Here is a 12700-nt window from a genome sequence, read left to right on the forward strand (position 1 = left end):
ATACGAAAGTGCGTTTGTTTGTCTTTTTTTTCATGTCACAACGGAGCGATTTTGTGCTATGAATTATGATTTAATGTTTAAAGATAGAAACTTACTTATTACCGCGGAAAAAAATTCCCAAGTATAGGAAAAATGTTTCACTAGGTAGGTATACGAGCGAAGCCACGAGCATAAAGTTTGTAATAAAAGTAAGGGTTTGTAGTTTGTACAAGTATTAATACCTATAATCGCATTTAATTGACCTAAAAGTTCAAGAACGTAATGTGAATTTCGATAAAATTTCAATGTTATGTAAATAATGATAGTGTTTAACACAGTTTCAAGTTTTTCCTATTTTATTATATAACCGTAGGTATTTTATATTATAAACTTACTACCGGGTATACTATAATTTAAAACTTACTACCGGTTTTGTGCTGTATTGATTCGGATGAATTTGGATAAATAGAAAGACGCAAACTTGGTGTAGAACAACAGCTACCTACCTGTTGTCTTTTTGTATCAACGTATTTCGAATAAAAGCTTTTAAAGCTTTATATTAAACGAGCCCAAATTTGAAATTACAGGTTTTTGTAAAAATCTCATAAATTAGTGTTTTACATTAAAAAACACGAGTTTCATAGGTAGGCCAGGCCGTAGGTTTAGTATTTTGTCGAAGCATCAACGCCCATTAAAAAAGTATTAATAAATACAATATGAACACTGCTAGATAAAAACCAATTAGGTAGTTATGTATTATAAGAATCAAATGCTAATAAAGTAATTTTTTAGAAAAAAAACAAAAACCGACTTCAAGACTACCTATATTATGTACAAATTTAAACTGAAAAGTAGAAAATAATATTAAATAATAATAATGATATTAATTTTTGGTTTTAATTACTTTAAACATTCAACGAAAAGGTTTCCTAAGTTATTTTTGAAGTCGATGCCGCCCAAGAACAGACGTCGTTGACGGTTGTGTCTATGCATAAAAATTTTGATGCGCTTCTTTGCAATATTTATAAGTAAGCTTACGTGCGATTTTCTGTTCTCTAGTAAAAGTTAAGGTAATTAATATAATAAATAGTGTAATTAATTATTAGGTTATTTTTTTAATAAGGATATTTTTGTTTTGGTTGGCACCGACTTCAAAAATAACTTAGGAAACCTTTTCGTTGAATGTTTAAAGTAATTAAAACCAAAAATTAATATCATTATTATTATTTAATATTATTTTCTACTTTTCAGTTTAAATTTGTACATAATATAGGTAGTCTTGAAGTCGGTTTTTGTTTTTTTTCTAAAAAATTACTTTATTTTTAATTTTTAAGTGAAAAGTTAGTGTATACCTATAGGTATAGTCTTGAAGTCGGTTTTTGTTTTTTTTTCTAAAAATTAACTTTATTTTTAATTTTTAAGTGGAAAGTTAGTGTATTTTGTTTGTATATAATATGGGTAGGCCTAAACATACAAAAAGAAAACATACTGTCGAATCAAAAACCCTCCTTTTTTGATGTTGGTTAAAAATCGACTAGCATGAAGCTCCTAGTCGAGACGAATCCATTGAGCACAAACACGGCGGAATTGCTTTATTTTATTACAGAGTTCCCATGGCTATTTACCGTCTCCATCATCAGACCCTGAATACCACATAGGATCGGAGTCCTTATTAATTAGACTCAAACACATTCAAATTCGATGGTATTACATAATTTTGTTACAGAGATCCCATACTCCTAAACCATTCATCATCAGCTTCATCATCAGCTCAGCAACATCAGATGGTGACCATTAGATGCAAAAATCTACATAGATTAAGATAATTTCTGATAAACAGTGTATATGCCTACAAAATTTGAGGGTTTCCCTCGATTTCCCCAGGATCCCATCATCAGATCCTGACCTGGTGACAATGGGACCACCTCTGACGTATGACCTACCAAATAAAAAAAGAATTATTCAAATCGGTTTATAATTGCCGGAGTAATCGCGTAACAAATATACAAAAAAAAATACAGTCGAATTGAGAACCTCCTCCTGTTTTTGAAGTCGGTTAAAAACTTACGCAAAGTTCAAAACCTTAAAAATCAAGATGGAGCACGTTTAAAATTCAAAATATTTCACGATTAATTGTGAACGAAACCGTCCAAAACTTTATCTCAGTATGTGTTAACAATGAACTACAATTTAATAATAATCCAATTAAACTTACGTTTATTCACTAAAATTTATACACACGTGTTTTCACAATGAAGTTTTGATTCGAACCAAAGAATATACTACAAAAAACTACTCAGTAGTCAGTACTCACCTTCGGCGAGAAGAATGACAACTTCATACAAAAAAAAAGAAACGAAGACGATTGATCCGCCATCTAGTTGGTACCCCCTTAAACTATTTACTGGCGGGCTTTTCAAACTTTAAATAGTCACATGACTTGAAGATTGATAAAAATTTTATTCTATGGGCGTATTCAGAAAGAAAGCTTGAAACTTATAAGCGCTTATCGGCGCTTGTCATGTTCATATATTTTCCTGCGCGGGTTACCAGCACTGACAGGAAAATATATGAACATGACAAGCGCCGATAAGCGCTTATAAGTTTCAAGCTTTCTTTCTGAATACGCCCTTTGATCCATCAGGTATGAAAAAATATGTACTTACACACAAATTATATGTATTTAAAGTACATATTTTTTCAAAGCTGATGGAATATCAAGTTCAAGGAAAGGTTTTGCTAAAAAAAACAGCAAAGTGTTCTAGGAAATGTTTAATAATTATTATAATTAGTTTAAAAATTAACATTAACATTAACTAGAATAAGTACCGTTTATATTCCAATAACATTATCAACAGCACATCACATCAGTGATTCTTATTACTACAGGATAAAATAATTGAATGAAATGAACCAATTTTTTATATTTTTAGGATTTTCTTCTAAAATATTCACAAAAATCTTCAAAAATTCCAAGCAGTTTTGTCGCTGACAAAAAATCGTTCGTGGCCGGCCTCCTTAAAGCTCAAGACATACTGCTATCGAATCCGTGTCGGAGGCGAAGTGGGATAGTTTGTATCCTGAGATTGTATGAACCCTGCCACATTGGCTGAAATGCGTGCCGTTACCGAATCTCAATCTCACTATCCCGCTTCGCATCCACCACGGATTCGATGGCAGTGTATCTGGAGCTTAGTAGTGGAAAAGTAATACAACATGATAAAGGGGTTTGGGTAAAGTTGGCGTCGTGATGAACTTTCGCGGCCCGTGATAATATTTGGATATATTTTTAAATGAGCAATATATTGTGAGCAAAAGTTATTATGAACATAAATCTCGTAACGTATTAGGAACAGAGATATTTGGTTTTGTATTATTCATTTGCCTAGAATTTAGATTATTTATTATAAGATTTTTCTGAGTTTCTTAGGTTTCTCCGTTATTTACGAATTCTAAATCCAAACGATGTTTATAAAAGCTTAAATACACGCAAGATATTTGCTCTTTTTAAAATATCCAAGTTTCATCACTTGCCGCGAAAGATCATAACGACGCCACTGGCCCATACAAAAATACCCAAACCCCTTTATTTATAATTTTACACATGTTTAAGAATTTTAATTTTTTTCTTCAACGCTGCTGCTGATGCCTCTAGAATGAATTCTCTATTTTTAAGACTACAAAATCTTTTCATGCAAATATAAAAAATGCTTTCTATTATAATTTTAATTAATGTATTTCGATGGTTCATACATTTGATAAAATCAAACTTTATGGTTTTTAATAAAATTTCTGTACACTGGCTTTTTATATTTTCTAAATGTGAGTTTTTCTCTAAAAAGGATTTTATATATTTTGAGCACAACTCTATGGTCTTAATTAATATATTGGAACCATATTTTAATCTATCTTTAGTATCATACTCCTTCATTTCTATAAAAAGGTGTTCTAGGCCTTTTTCTTTTGTGTATAATGATTCTTTGCAATCATTGCACTTAGTATCTATTTTTTTTAGAATGAATCCCGCAACGTAAGCACAAGCTTGTGTATCATTTGTCGCTATCATTTCTTCTTCACCATCCAATTCTTTTATATTAAATTCTATTGTAAAAGGAACAGGTCCTTCGTTTTTACCCGACTGCCAAAGAAGGAGGGAGGGTAATGTTTTTCGAGTGTATGTAAGTATGTATGTATGTCTTTTCCTTTGTGACCACCTGTAGCCTAAACGGCTTGATGGGTTTTGATGTATGAGGTATCGTTAGATTTGTCTTGATTACGGGAGTGTCATAGGATACATTTTATCCTAAAAGTCCCACGGGATAAAGACATTTTTACTCTTTTTTTAGTGTGCAGTCGGGTATTTTGTTTTTTTAATAATAATTAGGTACTTGTCATTTTCTTTTTCTGTTGTTACAGAGCTTGTAAATAGAGTTTTAAAATTATTAATGATTGCTTCGTTATTGTCTGTCTCACAGTTAGTTCCCTTGGCTCCTGTAGTTGCTAAGCGACTCAAGACAGCTGTCTTCAAAGCTGCTATAAATTGCCCCGTTGTTGGGTTGGTATTTGCTCCACAATTTCCCCTTATAATACCAAATAAGTTTTCTAACGGGTCTTGTTGCAACTTTCTTGTGCACAAACTGCTTACTTGGTATTTTTGTTTGATATTTTGCCATATCTGTTCTACACCATTTATTGTCCAAATCCAACCATATACCGATGGTGGCTTGCTGCGGCATCCTACAAATTCCATGTTTTGGAAAAATGATTTCATTTTTTTTAAATAATTGAATATGTGGCGTTCGGTCATTCATGTTTGTGCAACACTTTTTTCCATTTTTTAAATCCTGACTGTCACTATTTAGACAGTCAAATAAATTGGCCATATCAACAATTAAATCAGCGGTTATGATTGCTTCTTGTGGTAGTTCACCTATAAAAAAAAATTTAAATATGAGAGGTCAGTAGGTACACCATATTGAACCAACCCTAACCATTCAAAATCAACTGACTTTGAAAACCGGTACTTGACAAGTTAAAATTAAAAAAAGGGAACATGCATGGAGTACTGAAAGGGGAATTTCATTTTGTGTCAATGTCATTTCATTTGTTATTTTTGTGTCCAGCTATTGGTAGAAATCAAAATATATTTTGATTTCCACCAATTCGCATTTCTGACTTCCACCTCGCGCATTGTCACCGCATTTTTTTAGAGAAGTAATAACACCTCTTCTCTCTCTGTCCTCCATGGGAACATGTGACATATTTGTAGTTTTATTACCTTTAGCAATTTTGCAGTACATGCCAGCTGCCACAGAGTGACTTAAAACCTGAGCTGCGAGACTAACTCTCATTTTTTGTTTTGAGTTAGGAGCTAAGTGTTCAGTCCGAAGTTTTGGGGCAAAAACAAAATGGTCATTTTGTGAATCAAGGTCATAGAACTCTTTTATGTGGGTCCATTTCGCAATACCTGGAATTAGAAAAAAGAGCCTTATAAGTATGTATGCATTTATGTACCAAAATAATTATATTTTAATCATTACATGCAGTCAGAAATATATATAATTTTTTCAAAATCAAAGCGAGCTAAGTCACGGTACAAGCATAGCTAGTTACTGCATAAAATGTATATAAATCACACAAACATACTTCACACATCACACATCCAAACTAATAATATAATGCGAAAGTAACTCTATCCATCTGTCTGTTACTCAATCACGCCTTAACTACTGAACCAATTTGCATGAAATTTGGTATAGAGATATTTTAATACCCCAGAAAGGACATAGGCTACTTTTTACCCCTGGAAACAGGATAGGTTTTATCCCGGAAATCCCACGGGAACAGGAACTATGCAGGTTTTTCTTTGACTGCGCGGGCGAAGCTGCGGGTGGAAAGCTAGTACATAATATAATATACTAGGGGTCCGCCCCGGCTTCGCCCGTGGTACATATTTTGCAATAAAAAGTAGCCTATGTTCTTTCTCAGGGTCTAAAGATTGTTTGTTCCAAATTTCATCAAAATCGGCCCAGTAGTTTATGAGCCTATTCATTACAATCAAACAAACAAACAAAGTTTTCCTTTTTATAATGTTAGTGTAGACAAACACTGATTATAAAATTAGCTTCTGCCCGTGGCATATTGATATTGATTACTTATGACATCCAAACTTTGGCATTTATTATATTGCATTGCGTTATTTACATGTGGGTAAAAGCCTGCTCCATCTGGCTCCATCTTTCTTTTCCATGTAAACCACAGACTGCGGCAGTACCTAAATTATATTATTAGAAGAATTATGATTAGTGATTCTTACCTTCACCAACTTTTCCATCAGAACTGATATTGGTTTTAGATTTGATGTTGTATTTCATAAATAAATTTCTGAAGCATTTCAACAGATGAGGGGCATCAAAAAGTGTGACAACATTATGGTTGTAGATTTCAATTTGAGGATTTTCTGGAGTAGCTCCTAGTGTCCCCAGAGCTTTTCTATTTACTCCATCCATATCACATACTGTTGCTGAAACATTTATATTGACTTCGAAGCAGTGGTAGAGAACCTTAAAATATAAAATAATAATTAGCTCTGAAAACAGTGAAAATTTAAGAATATAAAAATAAAAGTTGCATTTAATTTATTTACCTCTTTGATCAAGACCGAAAGTCTGTCTGCAGTAACAGATGACCCAGATAAATAAAAAGCAACTGGTTGTTTAATTTGTTTACGGATACCACTCAACATCAAAAGAAGAGCATAACATGCTACTTGAGATGATCTACCCTGTAATCCGTGATCCTGGTAGCCATCAATTAAATCATTTTTGTTATTGTATAATAAATGCTTCCTTATTGATATTTCATCAAATGACAAAATAAATTCATTGTCTTTTTGTTTCAGATTTTTTTAAACTTTTTTCAACATTTCAAATATTTTTTTATTTATTCCCACCTTTAAATCAAAAAGCTGCAGCAATTTTTTTAGAGATGATGGTGAGGGCAGTATTATTAATCTCCGTAGAAGATTATAACATGTTGGTGATCTTTTATATATTCTCAGGGCAGTAATTTTTTGCTCCTTTGTCCAACGTCGCCCTTTCTCTTTTCTCCGAAAATTTTTTATTTCTCCTTGTAAAATCAGTGCCAATGATGGAGTAATATATTTTGATAGAAGCTGTACATATTTATCTGTGTCTAAAGCTTTTAGCACCTCGTCATTCTTTAATTTGGTAATTGTATTTCTTAATTTGCATATTTTTTGCATAAATTTCCGACATTTTGTCATATAATATCTTTGTTTTGAGATTGTCTCATTAGGGTCAAATTCTTGGGGTAAATGTGATGAACCAGGCTTTGTGTCAACTTCTTCTTTAGAAAAGGAAGGACCAGGTGTTGGATCAACCCTTCTTTGTGAAGCAATATTTATAACAATATTTGTTTGTTCACAAAGAACGGACCTTGATGTACCAGGTGAAGCATCATCCTTATTGCTTAGAACAACATTTCCAGAGTCAGACAACCTGCTTACGGGATTCAGAACAACTCTCTGTAAATAAATAAATAAAAATTCTTATTTAAACAATTCAGGTAAATCACTAACAGCCGTACAAATAAACGAGTTATAACATTTTATGAAAAGAATAAACTAAGAATAAGGAAAAATCATACAAATAAACACGTAATAAATCAAACCTAGTATAACTTCGTAATAAGTATTCATACTAATGCTATTTCGTCCTTATTCCGGCTACCACCCTAGTATAAGTCTGACATAACTGTGTTATAACGTATTTTTTAGTACATTGTGCTGTGTTTTACAAGTTTTAGAACCTATTTTCAATCTAAATTTGAGATAATAGCAATGAGAGTAATACGAGAAGTAGAAAAAGTTGAGCAAATTAATAATTTCATTACGTACCTATTGAAATGGAAAATTTAGTATGAAATGTCAAAATATACGAAATTATGAAAAACCCTTTTGATATTTATAATGATTTATTTATTTACGACATGCGCCAAACCATACATACATAAAACACTTATTTCTAAACTTATCACAATAATATAAACTTTCGTTGAAAATATAAATCTTCTAAGCTTGGAGTTGTATGTTTTGAGTACCAGTTATTTGGCAACTCTCTATCTCAAGGTGGGTTTATCTTCTGATCTCCGGATATTGGATAGGGTTCTCTTTCATTTGCTTGCATATTTAATGATATACATATTTAAATTATTTCAAATAAATATTTAAAAAATAAATAAACAGAACATCGTATGATGAAACTTCACAACAAATTCGACGAAGTCAAACGAGCGTCAAAATGACAGCACCAAGGTTTAACCGTAGACAATTTCAATGTTTTTCATAATTTTGTGAATGAATTGCGACGTTGCCGCTTCGCGCCTATTGCATAGCGTGAGCATAGATACATCGACGTTATTCCAAATTTATTTGTAAGAAATTATGACATCCTTATTCTTTATTTATTCTTATCATATCTATGCATTGCATAAGGTTTGAATAAGCAAGTTTTTATTTGTACGGCTGTAAGAAATTAAGGATGCCATAATATAAAGCTATATGTATAGTATAGCATAGTATAAAAGTATAGCTGGGCACCACAACGTATGTGTAATGTAATATTATATCACTTTCATTTGACTTTAGTCCGAATGTATCAGTATTGTGCTGTAATATGAAGCTTTACATTATAGCAGCAGCCGTCTTGTTTGTATGTTGTAGCCGTATTGTAAGTATAACCTGCGCAGATAAAGAATAGATCTGAAAATGGTGGCGGATACTTATTAGACGCCATTTACAGATCTATACTCGTATCTGCACGTCTTATAACATAAAACAGAACATTTACCTTAACATCCTCTGGTACGGCTGATCTTAGCAGCTTTTTAGCATTATAATCCCTAAATGAGCATGGTTTAAAATGTTGATCACACAGCATATAGTGTTCTGTGAAGAGTTTTCTCAGGAATTCTGAGGTGCGGTTTTTATCGGGGAAACAATATTTCGCCCACAATTCACAACTGAAAAAAAAGTTAAGCAATGTAGTTCAACAGATCAAAATGTCAATATTCATACAAGTTAACAAAATAAGTTTTAGTTTGTTTAACATACCGAAGCATGTTAGTTGTTCCCGGTCGGGGAAAACGATACAACTTAACACGCGAGTCCTTGGCAGGAGAACGTCCGCACTTCACACACTTCCTTTGATTTTCCTTCATTTTGGGAGTCTCTATCTCAAACGAAAGAATCACCACACAGATTAGGTTAGGTATGCCCAGTGTCTCCATATACACGGTAACTAATTACCGTAGATGCACCGTAATCTGGTCTCTATCTACCGTCAAGGTAACAGTGTATTACCGTGTCACATATCACCGTAATTACGTTGTTGTAAATATTTCATCATGTATTGCATAAAACGAATCTCCAGTCAGTCAATTTAATAAATTTTGTAGTGGCAACACTGCTCCTGGTTGCCAGGGGAATCCCCTATATCTAAAAAGTTTGCCTGCACCACGCAATCCATTCTCGTCCTTATTTAAATAAAGGAAAGAAAGTAATTTGTATGTGTGATGGATGAATGACTTTAAATTGGCTGCCTAGACCCACCTACATTGTTTTACTTCTAATTAGTTCTAATTACAGCGAGTGACGAATACGTACGTAGAAAGCATCTAAAAACTGTTTCGACTTCAATGTAATTTTAAAGTAATAGAGAGATTTTGTGGTTTTAAGTTCATTCAATAGTTGTTATAGTATTTTTATTTAGTGAGGTAGTAGGTAGTACTGTAACTAAAACTAAAACAAAACAATAAAAGTACTGTAACTAAAACTAAAACAATAAAAGGGAATATTTTCACCCAGCAATCGATTAAAAGAAATGGCAAAACCTGTGTGGATTTCAGGCCAACTAACGACATGTTGTCAAAAATGAATAAATCTATTTACGAAAAAGACACTGTCGTGCTAGGAGAGTCTGATTCAGAATAATATTATGTTCCATATTATGTTACCTCTTTCAATTTTCTTTGTTGCTTAAATATATTCAGACTTAGGGTGCACTCACACACATCAGTCACCGTCACGGCACGTCACCGGACAGGATTAAAAAAAAATATGTATCAATAGTTCTAGTATGACTCTGTTCCCACACGACAGTCGCCGGCACGAAATCTATCAGTGACGTCACCAGTCAGGCACGTCAAATAATCTTTCCATACATGTATCATACTTTTATCCCCACTCACCCGGTGCCGTCACGTCTCAGTTCAGTCAGCGTCGTGCTACCGTCAATAATTGCTACATGTTCTCTAGCGTGACACACGTCTAATCACTGACTAACCTGATGTATGTGTTCAATGATTCAGTCAAACCGGCGACGTGACTGACGGACAACATGACGGTGACTGGTGTTTGTGGATACGTACACAAACCGTCACCGATCAGTCATCGGTGCCGTGACGGTGACTGATGTGTGTGAGTGCACCCTTAATTTGGTTCTTAATGTTGTTTTTTTCCTTTCAAAAATTACACGGTAATTTACACGGTACACTTTTAGTAAATTCACCGTATTTTTTCTAGAAACACCGTATTTTTACCCTTGCAACACGGTACTTCTCAATTTACATATGGAGACACTGGGTATGCCGCACAATGTAATATTTGCTAGTAAACGGAGGAGCGGAACTCAACTCAACGTTAATACTACAAATTATCACAAAAACAAGAACCAAAACCTTTCAAAAACACCCAACAACGCTAGAAAACACCACGCAACAAATGAAAACAAAAATCCGCCATTTGTCAAGCTTTGGGTTGCCAATTTCGTACTTCGAATTCCACTTACTATTCCACTAAGTCTAATAGCGGCAGTACACATGGGGCCAAGGCGTTGGGCCAACGTGTTGGGAAAAAATGAAGGATATCAAGGTTCCTGGGGCCTTAGACAAAGTAACAATTACAAAACGATAACGAAGTTAGAAATCGCAAAAATGTATGGGATTGACATTAGATAGACCACGTGATCTAACGCGGCGTATGTCAATCCCATACATTTTTGCGATTTCTAACTTCGTTATCGTTTTGTAATTGTTACTTTGTCTACAGGCCCTGTTCACACATTGGCGTACTGATCATTCTGCATTGGCGCTTCAAAGATGGACGTAGTCCGTAGAAGTTCTTGCAGCCGCGGCAATTTATTTATACAGTGCGTTTAATTATTACGTACATGTGCACCAATAATAATGAGTGTACTCTGCCGTCTACGATGATACCATCTTCCAATCTCCATTATCCTTTTTTTATTTCTGTATAAATAAAACATTATTATATTTAGATTTTTGCAAATGTTTAAAATGTGTACATTTTACATTTAATTTAATATTAACTACCTATAAAACGAAACTTTAAAGATTATAATATTATTATATTAAATGATAATATTATTTATGTAATAAAGCACAATTTGATCAAAATTATGCTCATTGTACCTATATTGTTATTTCATTTTTAAGAACAAGTAACTTATTAATACTATTTTACTCATTTAATAAATATATTCATTTTTTTATCTCATTGTATGAAAGTGAGATAAGAAAAACATCTAGAATAATATAATAAATAGAAAATAAAACATCTAATTTATTGAGTCATATGGTTTTTATTTTTGTGTAAGTAGTTCATGCCGTGGATTCCAAATTATTCCTTCATGTGGATACAATTCTACGAATTGTAAAACCTCATTGCTTGTCCACATCGGCGCCAACGTGTGAACGCTGTTTGCGGAGCGCGCCAAGATCCTTTGATGTGTGCACAAAAAACCGACAACATTCGGTTGGCCTGCCAATATTGGCGCCAACTAGGCTAATGAAGCCAACATACCGCCAAGTAGCTCTCTACACGTTGGCCCAACCCGTTGGCCCAACACGTTGGGCCCATGTGTACTGCCACCATAACATTTGCAAAAATAAAGTTTATTAGCAGTAGCAAATTTATTGATATGTAATAACTATGTATCTTTATTTATCTCTTATATAAATATTTGCACTTAGAACTTGTTTATATTTCTTAATGAAAATTTTATACTTGTTCTTTGCTTACTTTCTCCCCAAATCAGGAATTGGCATTTTCACAGTGTTGCCAGTGGTAGATAGTCAAAAGTAAAGCGTCTTATTTACGGTCCATCTTGACGTACGTCCCGCCAAGGTCATACACGATGCACGACGCAAAACGACAGTGAATAGCGTTGACGTACGTCAATAATTATTATTATTATCTTGCTGGATGTGCACGACCAACTTTTCATCCAGCAAGCACCCCCACCACCGCGAACGTCGTGCAGATGGACAGTGAATAGCGCGGACGTACAGCAGATTAGTGTTGCCAACAGAAATTAATGTAAATACTTGGAAACGTGGCCTATTGATATGATTTTTTTTGTACACAGGAAATCCCAATTATCATTACTTTTGGATCAACCTTGTACACATGGACAGTTTATATTCAGAAGTTATTATTTTAAAAGAACTCCAAGGCGAATTGTTGAATAACACAGATTTTATGCAAAAGTCCACTGCAGAAAAATGGCAATTTATTTAAAAAAAATATCTTGACGAATTTGTTTGTTTAAAAAAAAATGATTAGCTATATACTCTCTGTTCCCGCCACTTTAGCATTTACTGAAAGAGTCTTTTCGGTCAT

The sequence above is a fragment of the Colias philodice genome, chromosome 31 (genome assembly GCF_061535455.1).
Source record: "Colias philodice isolate Cphi_HAF_F1 chromosome 31, ilColPhil1 Martin Lab GWU primary, whole genome shotgun sequence".
Taxonomy (NCBI): Eukaryota; Metazoa; Arthropoda; class Insecta; order Lepidoptera; family Pieridae; genus Colias; species Colias philodice.